The sequence below is a fragment of the Caloenas nicobarica genome, chromosome 2 (genome assembly GCF_036013445.1).
Source record: "Caloenas nicobarica isolate bCalNic1 chromosome 2, bCalNic1.hap1, whole genome shotgun sequence".
Taxonomy (NCBI): Eukaryota; Metazoa; Chordata; class Aves; order Columbiformes; family Columbidae; genus Caloenas; species Caloenas nicobarica.
Window position 1 is genome coordinate 155341205 of NC_088246.1, and position 18340 is coordinate 155359544.

The window sequence follows — 18340 nt, forward strand, 5'->3', positions numbered from 1 at the left end:
GGGATTTTTTTAACCAAATCAGAAAATTAATTCACATATTTCCAAATAAACTTTTTCACTTCTCAAAGCTAGCTAGAATATTAGATGTTGGGTAACCAAAAGACAAATAAGGACTTTTAGGAAGACAGAGATGGGACTTCTTTAGATTGTTTAATTTGGGGTGGATTTTCTCTGTTTGTGGTGAGGTGGGGGGGTAAAACTGTGATATTTCAGTCCAGGCTACGCAACTTCATTTACTGACGGAAATAAAAAAAAAAAGAAGCCTGCAGGAATTACTGAAGCAAGTCCTGTGTCTAATAGTCAATTATTCAAACAACTGAACTTGCTATTTCTGGTAGCATATTATCTCCTATATTCCTTTTGAACTTTCCTAAATCTAAATCCTGAAGTGATTTAGCACTGGGTATATTACACAAGGAGAATTTAAAGAACTATATATCATGCAGGTTTTCAGTCCTCAAAAAAGTGCTTAAGTATTCCTAAGCTAGGAAGAGGTATGTTGGATGCCTTCACATTAAATGATATTGCCGTTTGCTGTGTATTGCATGTTTAACTTCCCTGTGACTCCTTCACGTTGCTATTTTTCTGCAGTAGGTGCTTCCTTTGATGTTATGCTGTTAAACACCCAGTTGTAAAGTGTTCCTGAATACCAACCAAGTGATTCAACAGCTTTTTTATCTCGGCTATACAAATGATATAATTTCTTAGGAATACGGCAAAGTTTAAGACAGAGTTCCGACTCGAGATCAGCCTAACAGAAACGAAACCGTACCCTGTCCAAGGAAGTTTGCAGCAACACTCATAACAAAAAAGTATGACAAGAAAAGGTCAAAAGGGCTTTCCCATTCACCATTATTAGTGGTGTATCATCAGCTCTGAGCAGCCCCAAGACCCATAGCCCTATTCGGTAACACTTAAACAGGAGTCCTTATTTCTTAGAATCTGGGTTTCTACGTTCAAGATAAAAAACCATCTTCCTCAGGACTGCACTAAGCCATATGAACAGAAAGGAACTTCTACCATGAAAGGAAAACCACCATGGAAGAGTCTTAGCCATTTAAAACAACTTTTTACTGGTTTTATTGAGTTCTAACCATAAACTGGTTCCTCAACAGTTATCAGAAATTGAGAGCTGAAGCCATAGTTAATGCTCTAGTAGGTAAAAGTGTAAGATTAATCTAGACCTAAGCTGATTAGGCTACAGCTACAAAGTTTCCCAGACAGCAACTCTGCTGCTCAGAGGCAATGGATTTGTTTATCCCAGATTTCAAAGAGCACAGACTAGCTTCCAAAAAGGCTGAAAAGCCCTTCCTATGGAAACCTACACCAGTAAGTTTTGCCATGTGCTTCTCACAGACTCAATGTCTGAGTAGGTTATATATCCAAGCAGTTCGCTTTAAGTCCTTCCCCTCTAAGTTCCCTAGTAGTGCTTTACTAAGCCAGTCTCAGTAAAGACAGCCTCTCCATAGTCCTAACTCACGCACAAGCCAGGAGGCAACAGTGGGCTCCATAACAGAGCTTTGGGACAAGCAGTGATTTCTGCTGAGAAGGATCAGAGGAGCTCTGCTCTGGCCAGAGTCGCTGTCATATAGTCATATAGGACTCCTGACTGCACCTCCAGCTTGCCCACGAGTGCCTTGAGCTCCACCTCCTACATGGAAAGATTTGTAATAACTGTTTCAGCTGAATTCTAAAAAAGGAGGAAAAAAAAAAGTGGGAAGCTTTTCAGAACAGCTAAACACTAATGTTCCAGTAATAGAAGTTTGAGATTATTCTAATACAAAAAAACCCACAGGTGATCAGACGTCAGAAAAAATTATAAGAATACTCAAAAAAAATCATGTCAATCACTAGGTGTCCAGAAAGGAAGAACCTAACCATGTTATTTTTAACTTGTGACCAAATGTTTATTGGGTAGCATTTAAGATGGAAGCATGCACCAAAGTCACACAATATAGGGTATCAACCATAACAGACATAGCACAGGAATGTCTGGGCCCAGCTTCTAAGGACCATTGTCTGTACTCAACAGCTGTGTCCAACAGTCAGGAAAAAAGCAAACAACAAAAAAACAAGAGCGGTACAAAAAGGTCTTAATTCTTGCACGATAGCAAATCAACAGCTGCACAGTATTTCTGCTCCACCATTTCCGAAATCAATTCCACAATGAGCTAAAAAGAGGCAAATGGTGTCAGGGGAAGCTCAGATTGGACATTAGGAGAACATTCTTCACTGGGAGGGTGGTCGGTTTCTGAACAGGCTCCCCAGGGCTGTGGTCACAGCACCAAGCCTGCCAGAGTTCAAGGAGCACCTGGATGATGCTCTTAGTCATATGGTTTAGTTTTAGGTAGCCCTGCGGGAAGCAGGGAGTTGGACTTGAGGATCCTGATGGAATCTATACATATTCTATATTCTAAATAACAAAACTGCAATTCTGTGGTCAAGCAGTAAGCTGAACATTAACCAGATCTGAGGGACTATATGTTAATCATCCAAGTCCCTACAGAGTTAAAAACCAAAACAAACACACCTCCACCAAACCTAGAAATGCCCTTTAATAAGCACGTGAGAGTCCTTCTGTAAGTCTGGAAATGAAATAAGAAACATTTGACATGAACCTGATAGGACAGAGACATAAAATGTAATACTAAAGTCCAGTCACTTGTCTCAACAAACACAGCTTTTCAGGACAAATGTCCTTCTGATGAGAAAAGTTTACGTATTTTGCTGGTCTGTTTAAAAGTGACTTTTCGAAAAGTCAAAACAACCCTTGAATTTATGTCTTTGATTTGAAGGCTCATTGGACAAACAGAATTAAACAGTTCACATTGTCCTGAACAATTATTTACAGGTGGAGAAAAATAGCAGCTTTACCTTCATAAACATTCAGCATGGCTGAAGTCTCAAGTAGAACACAGTTTACTAAATGAACCATTAAACCAGACTCAAAACTCACTTATTTTTAAACTTACTCTATTAACTGCTGCAGTGAGATTACTACATGTAAAGAAAGGATATTTTGGAAGAGTTCCACTGAATTCTGCTTGATTACAGTAAAGAAAACCCTGTCACTGATCATTTGCAGATTACCACCATCTTCATTCAAGGTTTTAAGTAATTTTATGTCCCCTGTGGGAGGAAAGATACCACTTTACGTTGCATCAGCACAGGTAGATTATTTGCATTCATTGCTAATATGTACTATTAGACTTCAAAAGACTCAGGATTGCACAAAATGTTTTAGCCTCTCAATCTATTTCTATGCTATGGGAGCCGGCCACCTCAAACAAGCCCCAAGATAAACTATGACAAATAAATAGGAGACAGCTCAGTTTGGCCTAAAAAACTATCACCTATTCCTCCTCCTTGCATACCAGCATAAATGCAAAATAAATGCATACTGGTAGAATAACAACAACATGGTCTAAATTTCTACCAACATACTTTATAGTGAGTATCAAAAACGCAAGAAGTACTTAATCTCCATATGTTGAGAACCATTTCAACAAACCCACTTCCACATGAACAACAAATCAATTCAGGAAGCTCTGCAAATAGAATTTATAGGCAAACCTACAGCAATCTATTTAGAGCAACACTACCAGAGGATATTGTGTTTTACTTGTGGCACAATCTGGAAGTAAAAGTGGTTTCAGCTGTCAGAAAACTATCAATTTTTCCTCATGTATTTACAGTACACAACTTCATTGTGAGGGATTATTCTTTTACCCTGATGGTTTCCACATCACCCTACTGCTGGTCTCTGCAGTGAAAGCTTTTCAGGTTGCTCAGAAGCATTTGTAACTTCACCACTTTCTACGTTGGTTACATAGGTTTCCACAAACTAAAAATAACCCTTCTGAAGCACACGTTAAAAGTGGCACATTTTTAACATCTATTTCCTCATTTAATCGAGGAAACATTTAGCACTGAGCAAAACAAACCAGCACCTTGCTTTATATTTCTTGCAGCACATTTGACTTTATAAACTTCCCAGACAGTCAAAGCCATACAGAAGTCTGTAACACATGCAATATGCAGTTACTCAATGCAACATCTCTTCTGAAAGAGGTCCTTCACTTCTAACCTTTTGTAGGCACACAGGTATGGGGACAACTAGAAACAAACCCCCCTGCTCTTTTTAAGTTCAGCACATATTGAGGGATTTGCACTAAAATGCTTGAAATGGTTACCAAAGAGATTTTAAAGATTCTCCCCGCAAGGAAGCAGAACATTTAAAGATGTGTCAGCCAGACAAATGCTACTCTTATAAGAGCTATACAAGCCACAACAAAGAGTTCTCAAAATTAATAAGAAAATGCCAAGTACACATTTGCTTCCACTTTGCAAACATAAAGGTGTTTTCATATTTATTAAATGTTTTCATATTTATTAAAATTAGCATAAAATGCAAAAACTGTTAATCCACAAACACTGCAGTACCAGTGCTGGAACAGGGACTCTACAACACATTAATCCATTTGCTCAAAACATCTCATTATCATTACAGGGGAACAATTCTAAGTTGCACAGAAATATTTTTAAATCTTCAAGCATGCAGACAATTTCAAGCTGCATATGAAAGATAAAGCTATCAAATAAGAATAATTATCAGAGACATATGCAAAAGCAGGAGATAATTAGCAAGATCTTTTCTAAATGACTGATACTCTGGAAAAAATAATCCCATACAAGTTAACATAATGAAAAAGAAAACTTAATACAAGGAAAATAGGGCGAACATTAAAATGTTATATGTCCTGTAGTGTATGTGATAATGGACAGCTGAAACTTCAAAAACCAAAAGAAATACCACCCGGATAGAACAGGGACACGTGTCTTATACAACCATTTGCACCAGTCTGCACCACATCAAGGTCCAGCTGGTTTCATATTTCTGTCTCAGCACCACTCATGCAAAACCCAAACACTCTCTGCCCCAAGGGATGTCGTGTTCATGTGTTGCGTTCTCTTTTCAGCATATTCCCAGATTTGGGGGCTTGAGCCGAGACCTGAGTCAGGTCTAAAATGTGGCTCAACAGGCTCTCAAGTTGATGTCTTCCCAGATCAAAGTTAATGCTGGAAACAGTGAAATCAAGTTTGTGCAGCACTACCCCTCAGCTAAAGAGCACTGCTTGGTTCTAAAGGAAATGCTGAATTAAGGCAAATTCTTTACTACAGTTGCAGACAAATATCTACTTTCTAGAATTACCAAGCTTCATTCAGCATGGTCATCTTGTTAAACTCTCTCAGAGAGAGATGGGGGGATGATGGGGTGAGAAGAAAAGCCAAATCAGGGAAGTGGATGGAGGACCTCTCACTGTTAGTCAAATGAGCTTTTCAATTCTCTGTACAGGGCAAGCTATGCACTCAAATTTAGTGACAGACATACGTTAGTTATTCACATCATATGCGATCAGAACAATCCAAAGGATTAACCTAAAAATTACTACCAGATAATTACAATGTGGTTCAAAACTTCTGTTGGTAATAACAGTGCCTTGGTACCTCAAATTGTGACATACTACATGCCAGTGGTTCCTTCTCCTGTGAAGTGAGGGACATGCATTTTGAAAGTGGGTATTTGGGAAGGAGTCTCATACATATTTTAGCATCAGGAGCTGCAATTTTACAGAGCCAGGCAACAAAGGTCTTGAAATTATCACCCACTAAGCTGTACTACACAAGTCATCTTTATGAATTTTTTTTATCATAAAGTGAAACGTATTCACTGTGTCATTTCTCCTAGATGCATATTATTGACCACTATAAGCCTTCAAAAGTTTCCTGTCAATCTAGGTTTGGCAGAGTAACAGAACAAAGTATTTCAATATTGTCTGTGAATGCTGGTTATTACCAACAGCTACACAACACAGCTTCATAAAGTTAGACTGGATTCCTTAAAAAAATTTAGGCAAATTAACTGGCATGTGAAGATCAATAAAGCATCTGTAAATATTTAGGTCATAAAAGCTTAATGTTTCCTTACTGGTTAAGATGCTGCTTCTTTCCAGTTTATCCTTGGACCCAGGTGCATCAGCCTGTTCCCAGCTAAGAACCCTCTCCTGACACAAGTTTACTCAGCTCGGCAGCTCAAATGGCGAAAGGCAGGATTCAAGCTTTACAGAAGGTATGTAGGGAAGTATAATCACAGAGGAACAGAGTTGTTTAGTTTACAACATTGTGGATGTCTTCCCCCATATCAAAGACTACTATTTCATTTACAACATTAAGTATTTGAAAAGTGAGCTGTAAATCTGCTACTTACTATCAATGTGATTTAGCTATGTCAGGACATATTCAGAGGTCCTAAATTCTCATGTTTCCTTGTCACAGTGCAGCTCAATGTCTTAACTTATGGGCTGGTAAACTGCTACTAAGTGGTCACAGCCTTTCACTGATGATCCTTCTACCATTCTGAACCTACAGGCATCCTACAGATGACTTTAAATGCCTGTGAACTACAATACATCCTCGGTTTTATTATCACATATTACTTTCAGTGAAAATTATGCCTCAAACACCCATATGATAATGATGAGCACATTAATGGCATCTTCCAAAGCACCTGGACACTCAAATTAGCATCTTAGCCATGTTCGGATTCCAAACAAGGTTTACTTGAAGTTTCCTTCTTTCTCTTTCTCCAGGTTCTGAGGCATCAGATTTGAAGTTTCAGTGCTTGCACTATCACACTTCAAATTGTCTTTGTATCATAAAAGGCTGTATTAGTATTACTGTATTAGTCTCGGTGGAAAAGGCAAAGAGACAATATTTGATGTCCCACTACAGAAAAAAGGCTGGTCTTTTCTCTCCTACTGTGAGAGCAGAAATTTAATCACTTCATATTCCAAGTTAAATACCCACGTTATCCACTGCTACTAAGCCTTTTGTCTGGTAAACTACAGTTAACTAAAAAATATTGCATTAACTACTTGTGCTTTCAATAGATCAAAATACTTTGTACTCCTTAGCCTAAAAAAAATATGGGAAACAATGAAACATTCTACAAGCAAAGACACCTAAGGAAGTGTTTACCAGTTTGTAGTATCTTCTTGCAGTCTTAACAGAGAACTCCCTTCCTCAGATAGCCAATGCAGCAGCTCGTCTTCAGGATCTGAACAAAGAGAAGAAAACCATTAAATATAAACAATACACAGTATTTAAATTACATAATCCAGTGCCAGGGGTAAATCACAGTTAACCCTGCAGTGCCAAGGAACCTACATAATTCTTGAGGAATGCAAATAAAACACGCCAATTTCAAAACCACTTGAGGTTCTATGGAAGTCACACTACAGGCAAATGCAGAGGCATCGTTACAAACTCTTCTGTGACTCAGGAAAGCAATTAGCTATCCATGATCACAAGCATCAGAAATAGAGCATTGCATCTCACCAGCACTGAGTTAAGTCACACATAGTTACAGCATAAGAAAATAGAGCATTACATCTCTGCATTACTGAGCCAAGTTACACATAACTGCAGCAGAAAAAGTAGGTTTCGGTTCAAGTTTTATTTTACAGTGTCATATATATTGCGCACAGGAAAAAACGCTTCATGGCTACAACCTGATTTATCAGTTAAAGACAAATTTGGCCAATGGCAGTTTTTACCTTTCTGAACTTGCTCTAGGATTACTTAGATTTCCTGCTTCAAAACTAAGTTTCTAGTTCAGAAAATCAGTATTTGTATAGTCAGAACAGCATTTCTTATGGAAATGCAGCACTGAGATACACTGCAAACATTCTAAGGTTCTTTAAGTTCATTTGGAGGTTTATGCAAACACTCTACCTTTTTTAGTACAGTAACTGAATGATGAACTGGCCAAAACTGGCAGCTTTCTGTTGTGGTGAAAGCTTCATAAGCCTTTTCCATTTGGGATTTTATAGGCTGCTTCTGTTTCAGGGATTTCTTCTAATTTACATAGCTGAGTATTTATCATCAACCTGTCTCCAGTAAAAGCACTGTTGCTCCTACTTCAGGTATTGTTCCTGATACCAGAATCCACCCTGTCAATATGTCACATCTCAAGGTTTCTTTCTAAGAGTGATCTTCCCATTTTGTACTACAATTCTCTTTCTACTTATACAGCAAAGTCAACCCCATTCTGCAATGCACCTGTTTTTAGCACAAAAATCCTCCTCGTGTCATTGCAGGTCCAGCTGAAGAGACACAAAGTATTCAGCACTAATTTGTATTTATTGGCTGTCGGGAGCTTCTCTTACATCAAATAATCCTGATTAACAAGCATTTAACAAAAACTATGCTGCTTTGCAGTGAAATTGGTATTACCGATTTGTCCTAGCTTAGGAAGAGCTATGCAGTATCGGGGCCTGGGGATGATTTTTGATGATCGTTTTCACTGTGACTAAAGATACCATCCATTCCCTCCCCCCATCTCTGCAAAAGAAAACCTTGCGACCTGAACAGCGCAGCTAGGAGAGGAAAAGAAGGCAAGGACTCTGAGTTACTATGCAAAATTTAATTGACAAAAACCACAAGGGATCCTATTTGCAGTTACACTAAAGCAAATAGTTGCAGAGAGTTCAAAACTAAAAACAAAGAGAGTAATGTGAGTCAAAGACAACTTTTGCCAATTTGTGTCAAGGCAGCATCTAAGATGAGCAGGCGTCTGGCAAGTTTAGTTGTTTGGTTTGGGTTTTTTTTTGTTTGGTTGGTTTTTTCCCCCTGCAAGTGATGTTATATGAAGCACTACTTATCTCTTGGAGAAAAGAGAATCTAAAAAACAGCAAGACACCTTATTCACTTTGTTAAAACATAGGCTTTAACAATTGTTCCACTACCGTATTTCAGACACTTCCATTCACAGTCCTCTTGCCAAGCAACTGTATAAAGCTAACAATTCAGTCAAAGGCCAAAGAATGGAAGCCATACAGTCTTACGTGCTGCTTGGTAAGTCGCTGAGCAGAGCGGCACTGTCACTGTCTACAGCGTGGTAAAGGGATTTGAAAGTTCTCCTGGCTGAGTGACCATTTATGCAATTGCAACATCTCCAATTTCCTTCAACACACTCAAAGATACTTCCTCCGACCCCGCTACACTGCAGTATGAAAAACTTCCTATTCAGTTCCAGAGAATGGATTTTTTTTCAAGCACAATTGATCATTTCATTAAACAGAAAACTTGTGCTTACTTCCACTGGACCAACTCACATATCACGTTGCCAAATCTGAATGTTTAAACTCCCTCATTGCTACACGCCTGTTGTGATCAACAGTGCAGGGTTTGGTTGGAGGCCTGTAGTTAGTGGAGTCCCCCAGGGGTCAGTGTCAGGTCCAGTCCTGTTCAACCTGTTCATCAATGACCTGGATGAAGAGACTGAGTGCACCCCACTAAGTTTGCTGATGATACCAAGCTGGGAGGAAGGGCTGACACACTAGAGGCTGTGCCGCCACTCAGCGAGACCTGGACAGGCTGGAGGACTGGGCAGAGAAGAACCTGCTCAAGTTTAACAAGGGCACGTGTAGGGTCCTGCACCTAGGGAGGAATAACCCCAGGCACCAGTACAGGGTTGGGGCGGACCTGCTGGAAAGCAGCACTGCAGAGAAGGACCTGGGAGTTCTGGTCAACAACAGGTTGACTGGGAGTCAACAATGTGCCTTTGTGGCCCAGAAGGCCAATGGTACCTGGGGTGCATTAGGAAGAGCGTGACCAGCAGGTGGAGGGAGGTTGTTCCTCCCCCTCTACTCTGCCCTGGTGAGGCCGCATCTGGAGAACTGCGTCCAGTTCTGGGCTCCCCAGTTTAAGCAGGACAAGGAATTACTGGAGGGAGTCCAGCTGAGAGCTACAAAGATGCTTAGGGCCCTGAAGCACCTTTCTTATGAGGAGAGACTGAGAGAGCTGGGTCTGTTCAGCCTGGAGAAGAGAAGGCTGAGAGGGGATCTCGTCAGCATTTATAAATATTTCAAGGGTGGATGTCAAGAGAGTGGGACCAGACTCTCTTCAGTGGCACTCAACTACAGGAAAAGGGGCAATGGCCACAGACTGAAACACAGGAGATTCCATCTGAATATGAGGAGAAACTTCTTTACTCTGAAGGTGCCAGAGCCCTGGAACAGGCTGCCCAGAGAGCTTGTGGAGTCTCCTCCTCTGGAGACATTCAAACCCACCTGGACACATTCCTGTGTGATCTGCTCTGGTGAACCTGCTTTAGCAGGTGGGTTGGACTAGATGATCTCCAGAGCTCCCTTTCAACCCCAACTATTCTGTGATTTTCTTTTCCCAAAAGCAGTATCTAAGCCTGCATGAGACCCTCCGGTCCCACACAGCTCTGCATTGCTCTCTCCTCCTGACTGCTCAGCCTCCCCCATGCCGTCATTCCTCCCCAGTAATACCCCATACCCACAGACCAGTCTCCAAGTGAACACGGGAAGCAAGTGCCAGCAGGCACAGCTGCACAGCAGTTCTGCCTGGGAGAAGTCAGCCTGGCAGAACAGCAATACGCACCATGGACTGGAGGGATCACAGAAACATCCACATGCAGAAGACTATGTAACCTGCCAGTGCTGGGCACAGAATGAAGTCTGGTGGGACAGGAGGAACAGGAGAGCAGCCGCTGCACAGTGGGGCCGGCCAGGAGCAGCCGGGCAGCGCAGGACATCGAAAGGACGGTGTGCTGAGGTGGGGGCAGGCACAGAAACCTGCAGACATGCGGTCTCTTTGGAAGATCTAAGCTTTCAAGGAAACAATTCCTTATACACTATCTAGATTAATCTGGTTCAGTTGAAAAAAGCCTGTCAAGACAGCTTTTTTCTTTTTTTTTTTCCTTAAATAACAGATCCCCAAACCATAACCTACAGTATAAACACCACAGCTGAGAAAAGCTAAGCTGCCAACTTGGTTTTCAGTCAATATTTGTTCAAAAATTAATTTTCTTTACTTCAGATGACCTTTGTGGAGCAAATTAACACTTCCTTTGACAGGCTAATGAGAGTAGCAGGTGAACAACAGAGTAAGCTCATTCTCAGAAGGTATCCTTGCTTGCCCTCCACACAGTGTGTTGGCATAGCTTTGTAGGATGAGTTCAAAAGAAGGAAGCAGACAAACTTACTTGTTCCTGGTAAATTAGGGAGACTTCACCTCTTCATTTAGGCGACTATGCCTTACTTCATTAGTTTTGTCACTTAAGGGGAAGGTGGAATTAAACTCTGAAGTACAGCACCTGATTAAATCTTGTTCTCCACACGAAATTCATGCTCAAGAAAACTATTAAACATACAGATGCAAAAGCTCTTCTGTGAATTGCACAGTGTTTGTTTTCCTCTGGCATACGTGTTTCAACAGGCAGAATGACAGTCATCGTTCCCAAGCCTGCAAATTTTGCACTCATTGGAGCTACAAGGAAGAACATTTCTGAGAAGTTTTTTAGTGGCTGGGTTCTCAGGAGAGAACAGTAAAGCCAGTAAACGCAGGGGTCAATATGTTTTACTGAAAGATTCGGACTACTTCATGCAAGACAGCTTGCTGAAACACTGGCAAAACAGCTACTTATTGCCAGAAATAGAAGTTTTGAGGTAGGGGCTTAAAATTATATTAAATAATTTTCCAGCTTTTGCCACCATTAAATAAGACTGCCACTCACAGTCCAGGTGAGTCCTATGTTGGAGCTGGCTGTAAGTCTTCACAAGCAGGTAACAGGGATGACTCAGGGCTGAAATGCAGAGGGAAACGGAGATCAAAGCAGCATTTCCCTAAATTCTGCGCAAACCCTCAATGGCCAACCCAATAACCTGTGCTCCAGTCAGACACTCACCTCCCAAGGACACTACCAAGGTGACCAACTGGGGTGGCCCAAGATGTCATTTCATTTCCTCTGCGACTGGTAACTTACACAGCATCTTCAAAAGCCCAGAGAAACAGATTTCACAACTTAATACGCAGGTTATTTCAAATGAAAAGCTTTTTCTAAAGTACATTTAGGAATAAATCCACCTGGCATTAGCTTGTGTACCCAACACTGTTGTATTGATACGAGCTGCATGTAAAATCATGTTTCACACATCATCTTCACCTGTGCCTGACTTTGCCAAGCCCCAAACATAGAGAGCGCAGAGAGACAGCAACAGGGATTTGAGGTGATGTAACCTCCCCAACACAGATCGCAACAAAGAGTGACAACAGCCCATGAACAGGTTAAGACACATCTGAAGAGCAGAATAGACCAAAAAAAAAACCCAAACACCACACCAACACACACAACAAAACACAAACACCACACACATAAATATCCATAAAGATAACTAAGTGTCAGAAGGCTTACGGTAGCTTATAAAGAACTCTGTTGCGAGACATAAGACAGCGCACAAACTGAGCAAAGTAATCCCTGCAGAGCTTCTGACAGGCTACTGTTCAGAGTAAGGCGGCTATAAAAGAGGCAGAAAGCAACACATCCAGTGTCCTGCAAAAATAGGAAAACCTATAAATACTAATATTCATAAAGATCCGTAAGTTGTTTGAATATTTTCTCTCTTGCAAAAACAGACTACTTGTTTTTTTGCCTTGCCAACATATATTGCCAAAACTTTAATTTTCAGCGGAAAGAGGAGATTCTCCTGTGATTTGAGGAATTGGTGGTCAGAGATGTATTAAAAAATCCCCAGTAGTTTACTTCTACACAGTTGAAAAAGTTCTCAAACCTTTACTTTCAGGACAGTAATGAAACTGAGCGTTTAAGATCCAAATAACAATACTAAAACTCAATAGTTTGAGCTTCAACTATACATCATACAGTTAATAACAACAATGCTATGACATATCACAAAGTTAAAACTATTTACTTCCAGAAGATTGCCCAGCTCTCCCTCCAGGTAACACGACAGCCCTCAAGAGATACACTTTTCAACATCAAATTAGTACTTTTCTTCATTCAACAGTTACAGGACTTTAATATGACCTTCCTTATATGTTTGAGCTGGAAAGCATCAAAACGTATTCATGTACTAGAAAGTTAATTTTGCGTGTAAATGAAGATTGTACAGCTAATTACGAGTTGCAAAGACAGAGATGAAAAAGACTCACATGTAACCCTCCCTTGTCCCCCCAGCAAACCTTTGGCACAGGTTTAAAGCATTGTCAGTCTCACACAACACATTCATTCAAGTGTAATCTACCAAACAGAACACTGACCAGCTTTTCCTCTGTTAATTACTCCAAAGTCATAGAAAGGATTTCTAACTGTGAACACTTTTTCTCCTGTCAGTGCCATATCTCAGCTTTCAAACGCTGGCCTTGATATTTTGAGCTCAGCAGTGTTGCATGCATGCTTTAACACCTTCCCTTAAAAATAAAGGTTTTCAAAACAACTTTAAATGTTACAGAGGGACTGAATCTTAGAAGATGACTACCCTTACCAGCTTTATTTTATTACCTATTAATTGCAATTGGGAATAGAGTGTGCTGCAGATCCAGGAGGGTTTGCTGGCACTTCAGCAGTTCTATTATCAGACTATTTCTTACCTTCCAGCTCTCATTCACCCAGCTCCTTGGAGCCCAGGAAACTACGCCTATATTTACTGTAAATGCAGCAGTAGGAAGAATGTAACTCTTGTGTAAAAGAGAAAAACAAAACACCTATTCCATTAAAACATACAATGACCATATTCCTCTGTTTCAAAGACAAACGCGGAAGTGCAACTGTACTGTACACAATCATTTGAATACGCTAATGTAAGACAGACTATTTGACTACAGGCAATCAAGGATATATTTGAGGCTGGACTTAAAAAAAAATTCTTCAGCTCCTCTAAAATTGAGCTACTCCTTAGAGATCAACTCAAGTCCTTAGAATGACTCAACTCAGAGATGACGAGGCAGGACACAGGTGACATGTCCTCCAGATCAGTTATGGAACAGGTTTCCATAGCAGGGTGAAATGGGCAGGTACGTACAGTTACATGCAGACTGAAACAGGACTAATCTTTTCCTACTGCTGCTGTGAGGATGCTCTTCACAAAATACAAAAGGAGGAAGACAATTATGTTTAGATCATAAAACTTACAAAAAGTTGGTGAGAAATGTGCAATCCTTGCAAAGGCTCTGATGATTCTGGCAATCAGATGTCAGGAGCAAGTTATTGATATGTACACTTTGACTTGTAAACTTTTAGCCATAGAGAGAACAGGCACGACTTGGAAGGTTTCTTCATTCTGAAGTACAGATGCTACATATCTCTTCACCCTAGATCCCAATTAATATATGGTTGCTCCTTGGATACTCAACACCTGACCAAAGGATTTAATTACACTGTAGAAAGCAGGAATTAACATCGGACCAGTCTTAATTTTTCTACTCTCTAGAGAAGCACAATGAAAGAAAATGAAAGAGGCACAATGAAAGAAAAGGAAAGAAGGTCCTTGTGTGACCAGAGCCGGCAGACCAGCAGGACTGCTTTGGAAGAGACTGCTTTAGCAGTCAAAGGTATGAGCGATCTACATCAACTCTTCAGTAACTTAAGGCTTGTTAACATGAACACAGAAGTTGCATATCCCAACTCCAAGAACAGTTTTAAGATTTGCTTTGGACAAAGATCTATTGTAAGCAAAAACTAAACACAAAGACTTTCACACTCCATAAAAATTCCTTCTCACCAGGTTCTGCTGTGTTTAGTCTTTCCTGCATCCACCCCTTACACCTCTATTCATGAAGTGTCCCAGCTTCAGCTGAGCAAGGCATCAGCCTGGCTCACAAGTAGACGCTGAATTCAAGAGTCCTCAAATATAGGTTAGAGTTAAGGCTTCCTTTATGCTACAATCAGTAGGTTATTATGCCAAAGAGTCTCCGAAAGGGGAGGTGGGGGGAGGAGAGATGCTATGAACCCCTGGATCTAGATAGTTGGTCAATATATACTTTTTTTCCTGTTTCCTAATCAGCTGGATTTACACAAGCTTGTTATCTAGTTCACAGAGTGGCAGGCATTACTTCCAGCTCTTAGCCATGTTTACAGTACCTAACTTTATCTGATGTGTAAATACTTTAAGCTCTTAGCTTAAACAGTTTGAATGATCTTTTTAGAATCCAATATTTGCTTTTAAAAAAAAAAAAGATACTGCAGAGCTCATGTTTGAGACCTTGAGTGGGAAGTGTCACCCTCAGAAGGTTGCCTGCAGCCTACCTCAGCTTTTACATCCGCTTCTCACTAGAGAGACATGAAAGGCAACTGGACTCTTGTTTCTGCACAGGAAATCTGATGAACTTTAAGCCATTCTTACACTCCCACATCCTCCCATTTAGGTCTGCACTGAGAGAGCACAAGGTCTTTGTTCAAAGTGTACTTGCAGATGCCATCATCTCCAGAAGCACTTCTCCTACATTCAATGTGCCTGTTTACAACCTCAGTCAAAATAGAAGCACAACAATTTTTCTATATTACCCTGTATTTGGAGTAACAAAGGAACCATTTTAAGAACAAGTCTTACATTTTTCTACTGAACTGAAATAACAAACACCAGCATTCAAACAGTTACATACATGCAACAAGGGAGTCAGTTCATCCTTTTCAAATCAAACTTTACCCTGGAACAGCAGCAAGGTAGAAAAACACCCCTACTTTTATTTAGAGACTTGTCACACTGCAAAGCTTTTTTCCTACTATACGGCTTGAAAGACTTACTTGAAGGCTAACAGATTCTGAAATACCTTTTTTCATGAAGAAATGCAGCCACAAAACTCAAATACACACATGAAGCAAAGGCACTGTATGACATAAAATTCAGATAATAACATAAAATTCGCATTGTAGAATCAGGCTTATCATAATTTCGATAGACACGAAGTCACTGCACGTAAGTAAAACTCCAACACCAGACATGCGGCCGTAGCAGATTCCCTTCATCCACTTACCATTAAGTTTGCAAGTGGATGCAAGCACATGCAACAAGAGCACCATTAGTACAAGCACTGGACATACCTTCCAGCACTCGAAGTCCTAGGACCATGAATTTCAATAATAGTAGAGTAACAGGGATAAATGGCACTAATAAGTGTAACCAGACTTGAAATTAAGGTGCCTGGCTTCTACAATCTCCAAATTTAGGTGAGGGACTCAGTTTGCAAAGTGCTTTCAAAGCATGTGACAAGAGAGTCGCTCTACAGGTGGAACGTGCTTGAGGCTGCTCCTTCACGAGAAACCCACAGGGCCCTTACCATGTTGGGCAACCAGAGCATATGAGGTTTATGTTCAGCAAAATGAAAGGCAGGGACTCCTGAGCTCTTCAGAAATGCAACATCTGGAAAGGTGTGATATGGATTGTGTAATGAAAGCGCAGAGCAAGCTCCAGCTTGGCAAGAGGTGTAAATAAAGCGTGTGCACACATAGCACGGACACGTGCCTTCGAGGAAGGACCTGGCTCCATCATGTGGTGCTGTAGTACTCATCTGTCTGAGGATTATGAGTCAGTGCCCACAGGGCGTGTTGGATTTGGTGCAGATGCACAGATTAGCTGTACACCACATATGTGCCTGGCTGACAACAGGAAAAGGCTACACACACATACACAATTAAGAGCCCTCGGAGAAGTTAAATAACCTGCTACAACAGGACTGATTAAACCTTTCTTGGCCTCAGATTTGCTCAGTGCATCTACAGAAAACTTCTGTATCATCTCTGTTGTAAGGAGTCTCAGAATAAGTGAAGGTCGTTAACTTTCACAATAGACAGGGTTTAGTTTGAGGTTCATCACGGGTTAGAACAAACATTACCTACTATGGAATTAATTGCATTGCCACTCATGAACTTATGCAATTTATCAGGGACATCTCATGTGGCAAAGACACTGCCAAAGAACTAGATGATTTATGGGTATTCTTATAGCAAAACCTCCTATAGTGGGAACTTTCCAACACAGCAGACATTTGCCAGCAATCTCTGAATGCTGGAATATGACAGAAACAAGCCAGAGGAAGCAAGAAGACTTACATAATGATAAATCTCATTAATAAAGATATGCTTGTCACTGTGGCTAAACCAGAAAATTGCCTTCCAGTGCTGTCATGAGCATCACAGAAAGTATACTAAATCAGGCAAGCCAGCTTCATAAGAGCAATGCGAAACCCCTTTGGCCGATCAAATGGCTTGCGGTAGCTTGTCTTTCAATAAAACCTAATCTGGCTTTCAAAGATTTAATAACAAGACAAATATTAACTTATTCAATGTCTTATCCCCCAAATCTAGAAATGGATGTTGGCCTTCTTGGCCTCCATCTCCCATAATTTTTTTGGTGGAAATTCGGTTATTTGCTTAAGAATACAAATATCAGCAAAAATAGAAGAAAAAACACCACACAACATGACTGAGTTCTACTAGATCTGAAAGAATGAAAGGTTTTCACTCGGATATACTTTCAGTCAACGTGTCATTGCGGAGGAGCTAAAGAAGTTTCACAGGGAATTACTAACCCTGCTCCTATCATATAAATGGGTTTTATTAGGAGTTATTCAACTACATAAACTCGGTCTAATGTTGCTGTAATTAAAGAAGCACACATTTGATCCCAGTTTTTAGCTACAGACTTCCTATTTGCTTTCAGGTAATTAACAGTGCTGTACCTCAGTTCCTCATCTGTAATGAAGCAAAGCACAGCAGGACTTCAGCCAGGTGTGCAGCCTTTGAATTCTGTTAGAGCAAGAGTTGGTAAAGGTCGCGCTGGCTGAATCTCGAAGGGGATGATCACAGAAGAGGCTGTTTATTAACCCTAAAGGCAGTCAGTGAGTATGCACGGGGTGAAGCACACATGCAGAACACCTCCGAAATCTCCGCAGTACTCCACATTACGAACAGAAGTTGCTGAAGCAGTACAGACTCCAAAAATCAGATACTGCATTCCTACCTGGCAAAGATATTGATGTTAAACTCCCATGTGTCAACCTGAAAATAATGAAATTTATTGTTTTACTGCTGAAAACTTCAGCTTCTTGGGCCTTACAGATAGTAAGAAGTTAACGAATCATTTGAGACACTCCAGTCTAATCCTGGACATAACAAACAGTTACTGCACTTCAATAAATGGATTATAGTTCTACCTATAAAATCTTTTATTAAAACTATTTCGAATAAAAAAACATTACGCAGGTGTTCCAAACTGCTGATCAAGTTAACCTTCCATGGAGATTGCAAATAAACATAATTAAAAGAAGGAAAAGATGCACATGTTAAACATGCTTGAGAAAAACAAAACCAGTTTCATCCAGGTCGGTGAACTGTAACATTGGTTCTTGTTGGATTATTACAGCAGAGCATCATAAGACATCCTCTAGTTAGAATCTGCTTGTTAAAAAACAACACTGAGCTTACATTAGGACAACTTTTTAAGATGAAAAATGA

General features: G+C 40.4%; 1 protein-coding gene across 2 annotated transcripts in view; it reads right to left on the reverse strand.

The window, feature by feature from the left end:
- CYRIB (CYFIP related Rac1 interactor B) overlaps positions 1 to 17866 on the reverse strand; it is a 52322-nt gene extending 34456 nt beyond the window's left edge. For both annotated transcript variants that reach the window (XM_065628120.1, XM_065628119.1), the window contains exons 1-2: positions 17847 to 17866; positions 7039 to 7117 (exon numbers count right to left, since the gene is read on the reverse strand). The gene's annotated coding sequence lies outside the window, so the exon portion shown is untranslated. The remainder of the gene's footprint in view (positions 1 to 7038; positions 7118 to 17846) is intronic.
- Between the last annotated feature and the right edge of the window lie 474 nt (positions 17867 to 18340).